This window comes from Cydia strobilella, chromosome Z, assembly GCF_947568885.1.
Source record: "Cydia strobilella chromosome Z, ilCydStro3.1, whole genome shotgun sequence".
NCBI classification, from domain to species: Eukaryota; Metazoa; Arthropoda; class Insecta; order Lepidoptera; family Tortricidae; genus Cydia; species Cydia strobilella.
In genome coordinates, this window is record NC_086068.1 from 239,090 (window position 1) to 245,089 (window position 6,000).

The 6,000-nt window shown below is 35.3% G+C and overlaps 2 long non-coding RNA genes across 2 annotated transcripts in view; one reads left to right on the top strand and one right to left on the bottom strand.

Annotated features, from left to right (window-relative positions):
* Positions 1–4,941, top strand: part of LOC134754588 (uncharacterized) — a 30,334-nt gene extending 25,393 nt beyond the window's left edge. Inside the window, exon 3 of the long non-coding RNA XR_010128939.1 lies at positions 4,698–4,941. This is a non-coding gene — a long non-coding RNA (uncharacterized LOC134754588). The remainder of the gene's footprint in view (positions 1–4,697) is intronic.
* Positions 1–5,744, bottom strand: part of LOC134754591 (uncharacterized) — a 65,244-nt gene extending 59,500 nt beyond the window's left edge. The window contains exon 1 of the long non-coding RNA XR_010128942.1: positions 5,696–5,744. This is a non-coding gene — a long non-coding RNA (uncharacterized LOC134754591). The remainder of the gene's footprint in view (positions 1–5,695) is intronic.
* Positions 5,745–6,000: the final 256 nt, after the last annotated feature.

Below are 6,000 nucleotides of genomic sequence, written 5' to 3' on the forward strand. Positions count from 1 at the left end.
ACAAAATGAGCACTTCATATTTTTTTCTTCGCTAGTTGAAGGGCTGCTATCTTAGAATGTTTTTTGTATGGAACTGTCCATATTCTTGCATGGCAATCGATCGAATCTCGAACCTGCATTAGTTGCATTAAGTACATCTCCCACATTCAGTAACTTATTACCTATACATATAGTTAGTTACCTACAATACTGTTTTTTATCCCTTATGAATAAATTTTCAAGGAGTACCGAGTAGTGTCATCAGGAGCTTGCATTTTTCGACTTAAAATACGTGTGGTCCGGGTCCGTTATCAATATATTTAATACTAGCTTTTGCCCGCGACTTCGTCTGCGTGGACTTAGTAACCCCAGCTAGAGTAAGAATAGCGCCTGGAGAAAGTCTTATATCAATCATTCAATTTGAGCATAATATGCACACAAATATTAGGCAACTCATTAATTATCTCAATTCCACCATGATTCCACCCCGCTTTTCGCCCTCTTAAGGGATGATTTTCGGGATATAAACTATCCTATGTCCTTCCCCGGGACTCAAACTATCTCTACGCCAAATTTCATCGAAATCGGTTCAGCGGTTTAAGCGTGAAGAGGTAACAGACAAACAGACAGACGTTTCGCATTTATAATATTAGTATGGATGTCTGAGTCACGAAAGTTTTGTTACTAATATATAGTTAATACACTTGCAGTGTCTCAGACGTAAGCGCCTGCCAAATGTGATTAAGATCGGCCTGGGCTGGGCTCGGCTGTTACGAATCGGTCCGACGTCACGCGCTAATGTTGCATTAACTAAGCTTTATTAGTCGTGACAGTTCACCGGGCTAATAGCACACATGTTGTTTTTTGTTGTTGTTTTTTTTTTCAGACGAAGTCGCGGGCAAAAGCTAGTCATCAATAACACAAGACATTACTGCAATAATAACCATGGCAAAAGTAATCGAATTTAAACTGTTGTGAGACATACTAACATTAAATAATTTCACGGTTTAGACTCACTTGTTTTAGTCACTCGCGCGACATGTTTCGGAGAGCCTAGGTCTCCTTTCAAGCACTAATAGTGCGAGCAGCGTTCACGACGACCGTTTATTGCGTACATCCCGAAACATGTCGCGCAAGTGACTAAAACAAGTGAGTCTAAACCGTGAAATTATTTAATGGCAAAAGTAGCTTTTAGTGATCTGCTAATTAGTACAATAACTTGATAGAAGACATCTGGAGCATAATACATCATTATGTGGCTGAGGAAGTGTACCACATATTGGTGGAATGTGTGCGGAACGAATCCTTTAGGAGCCAACTCATATAATATTTTTCACAATGTTGGTGGCTGCAATAGCGCCCTGACTTTTCCATCGTCGGAAGAGGCCAGAGCACTGTTCAAGTCAGTAAATATAGGCCTTAGTAATCGTAAGTGAGTGTGATTATACGTTAATTGTTAATTACATGTGTTGTTTTCAAGCAAAAGGTACCACATTGTCGCTTGCCATAAGGACGCCCTGACAGGTTTTTCGTATAAAGATACAAGCAATTTTCGTCCTTATGGTAAGCGACAATGTAGTACCTTTTGATTGAAAACGTCACATATGGAGCGATATAATCGCTAAGCGATAAAGCTCTTTAATCATTATTTTAAAAACGAGCACGAAATTCAAAAACGAAAACGCCTTGATTTTAAATGTGGTGCTGACGTCGTATGAAAGAAATAATCTGGACGGAAAAAGTAACTAACGAGGTCCTTAAATAGACTTCAAGAAATGCAGTGCCAAATAGGAGCCATCGATAAAAGAAGAGGGCTCGCTACCCCCTGGTAAAGGTCTAAGTTTTCAAAACTTTATCAATTTGTATCAAAGTAACGAATTTGTTTGTTGTTTTTCATACTTTTGCCGTTGTTGAATTAAGTTCATAATGTAACTCTTTCCATCTAACTCCGCGCGTGTATGTAACTAGTTTTTCATAACTTTCTTTGGAGCTCAATTCAGATTTAACAATGTGTCATTTTGAGCTGGTTTTGATACGACTTTGAAGATCTCGTTGATAGGTGCATGCGAAATGAAGTGAAAGTTAGTGCGTGAGATTCACGCCAACTACCACGAAGGTCGCATCAAAACCATAGCACGTTGTTAAATATGAACCCCGCTCCTGTTGGTGTAATACGTGACTTTAACTCTGGTGACTATATGTGGACAAAATGTAATATTGTTTCCTCTTAAGGATTAGAGCACCTTAAAAATACACATCCATTAGAAATACGGACTTAAGTGGGTATTTTCATTGTTACAGATCAAGATGTAAAACAAGAAACAGATATGGTTATAACGTCCTAAATGTTTGACCACGTAACTCCGTAAAATTAAAGGGTTTTTTAAAACGTCTAAAACCTTTGGAATTTTACACAGACATAGAAACACAAAGATATAGGCAGTCTATATAGATTGATTTTTATTTCAAATCGATAATATAGCACGGGAAGTTTGCATTTGATTTTAATAATTTATAAACTGCTGATAATTAGTTTAAGTATAGTTATTATGTACAATTTAACAATTTGTTGTATAAGATGTCATGTTTTGGAATGCGGTATCGAGACAAACCCTACGGGTTTAACGATACTTTGTAAATTAGTTAGATATTGTTGTTTTAATTACTTAAATAAATAAATAAAATAAAATCGCACAAAAAAAAAAAGATGCCAATCAGGCATTCTATAGGTACATACGGGAATTGTACCTATAACTTGTACACTGGCAGTAAGTTTGGGTTGTGCTGCGGCATCGTATGTGTTAAGTACCGAAAAACATAACTTATTCTACGTTTAATGCGGTGGAGTCAACATTCTTGGTAAAGAGAATAGTAATAATGATGTAACTACTAAATAGGACTAACTAAAAATTGCATGTAAATTAAATGTATCCCGCAATTTCAATATTTACTGAATTTTAAGATACACAATTTACATGGACCTACTTAAAATATTCGTGCTTAAATGTTTTCGGGAATAAAACTAGCTGTTTTCGTGCACACATTTTTGTGGAATTGTGTTCAGATTTACTACTACCTACTACAGTTCCGATTTGCAATAAAACAAATGCTGAAAATTACCCAGCCATTACCGAAATAGTTAAAGAGATCTCTTGAGAGCATTCCGTAAAATTAGCACAACAATAGTTGAATGCATTTCGTTGTCATCAGCATGAGGATTCTATTTTGCGTTTTTTGTGACGTAGCGTATTTGTGAATATCATTGCATAAATATAATGAAGATTATCATTAGGTAGTAGCTATAGCTATAATATTATTTAATATATTTCTTTATTTAATTAAAATTAAACTTACAGCTAAGATGACAAAACGCTTATGCCAAAACGCTATAATTTTAATTATTATTATTGAGAATATTATTATTAATAATAACTTAATCATTTTTATATATATAATTAGATATCTAATTAAGTACCAACATTAAAACAAATGTTTGCATAACACAAACAGAATATTTTGTTTCTACTTACAAAAAAGTAGAACTTGCTAACCAAGCGTTACCTGTTGCAAATTTGTCGGTAGGATAATGTGCAAAATTACTTCTTTATTACTTAAGTTTAGTTATTTCAGTTGCTCAATGACTTCGGCTAATTCAGTAAACTAATAGGTAATTTATTAAGCTCTTGCATATTTTCTTAGAGAGAAAAATCAATTCATTTTGTGGCTGAAACTGACATTTTTGTCATTAATATTTTGTAATGACAGGTTTTAAAATTGTTTAATGACTAAATAAAAATAAAAGACTTTTCGTTTACAGTCACAAGGTCACTTCATGGAAAGATTCATTATTGATTTTAATGATTATTATTGTTACTGTTGCGTAATTAAAATGATTATTTAATATTTTAAAAAGTTTGCACTTGAACTATTAAATTTATAATAATGTAGAAATAGGAAATCTATTTAGATTAAGGTAATATTTAAAACTTGACAATTTAAAAGTGCTTGTTGCTGGGCCTATTTGAATAAAGAATATTTTGGGTTTGAGTTTAAAATTCAGTAAAATTTAACTGCTATAGACGTAATATTAGCACGATATGGCTTACCAAGTTTGAATGGCACAGTTCAAACTTGGCTCATTGGCTTGGTTTCGTGGTATTTAAATATGCAGCAAGCATACATACATACATGCCTCTACGTATAATCTAATAATTAAAAAAAATCTATTTAAATGAGATCATTGTTAATTTATTACAAATCCAAAATGTTAAAGTTAAAATTAGTTTTCAATTTCCTAATCGCGAAACCGGATATCCTATTTCAACACGATAATAAACTATATATTTAATTTTTAGTTATACCTATGCAGTATATAAATCACTTTAAAACTTTATTCTAAAACTAACTTTAAAAAAAAACTGCAACTTTTTCAGTCAATTTAAAACTACGTAAAATTCGCTTTCGCTTTCGCCAAATCGCTTCGCAGTTCGCAATGCACTTTACCTTTCGAGAGATGAACCTCTTGTCGGGTCGCAATTCGCAATCCGTAAAGCACACACACACACACTCAGTACGCGCGCTCGGCGCGGTGGTCGCGGCGGATCTGCCGCGACTCTCGAGATACTCGCTGTTGTGAACTTACAGATACGGGATAGATATTTCAGTGGTTAATTTATTAATTTATCAATATTGAGTAATTTTGGGTATATATAGTAAAGAAGTGGCCTAGCGGTAAGAGCGTGCGACTTTCAATCCGGAGGTCGCGGGTTCAAACCCCGGCTCGTACCAATGAGTTTTTCGGAACTTATGTACGAATCATTTCATATTTACCAGTTACTTTTCGGTGAAGGATAACATCGTGAGGAAACCGGACTAATCCCAATAAGGCCTAGTTTCCCCTCTGGGTTGGAAGGTCAGATGGCATTCGCTTTCGTAAAAACTAGTGCCTACGTCAATTCTTAGGATTAGTTGTCGAAGCGGTCCCCAGGCTCCCATGACCCGTGGCAAAACTGCCGGGATAACGCGAGGAAGAAAAAAAAAGTAATTTTGGGATATGACAAAAATTAAGATGATCGTATTGTGACTTTTCCTATACCTACCACGAAAGCAGTGTTGAATGGATAACCTTGAGAGCTCAGTGACCGAATGACCAGGCCAAGGGATGCATCCGAGATTTTCTTATTGGCCCCAGTATATGTAGAAATAAAATAGTAGTTTTACAAAAACAGGCCAATTCGCTCGCACTTGTCAGTACATATAATTTAAGGGGCCCACTGACTATCAGTCCACCGGACAATATCGGCCTGTCAATTAGAACAAAAAGTCAATTAAAAGTCTCGGCCGCTCCGATAGGTATATCTGGTGGCGACTGTACATAAGTTCCGAATAAAAAAACCGGCCAAGTGCGAGTCAGACTCGCGCACAAAGGGTTCCGTACTATTACGGAAAAAAACAGCAAAAAAATCACGTTGGTTGTATGGGAGCCCCATTTAAATATTTCTATTATTCTGTTTTTAGTATTTGTTGTTATAGCGGAAAGAAATACATCATCTGTGAAAATTTCAACTGTCTAGCTATCACGGTTCATGAGATACAGCCTGGTGACAGATAGACAGACAGACGGACAGCGGAGTCTTAGTAATAGGGTTCCGTTTTTACCCTTTGGGTACGGAACCCTAAAAATTCATTGTCACGAGCCAGGGTTTGAACCCGCGACCTCCGGATTGAAAGTCGGACATCATATCATATCCACTCGGCCACCACCGCTTTTTTTCATTTTGTTATTTATTAGTGTAGTAGTTTAATTTATTTATCACATGTATACAATTTTCACACAGGTAAAATATACGTACATTTCAGCTTAATAATAAGAATTTGAATTGAACATCATTGTATAAATAAATTTACAATTAATATTAACAAAACAATGCAAATAGAAATAAATGAAAAACGCCAAAGTGTCACAATAGTAAAAAAAACTGTCAATACAAGAATAGTTATTTGTTATACAAGGGTGCAAAG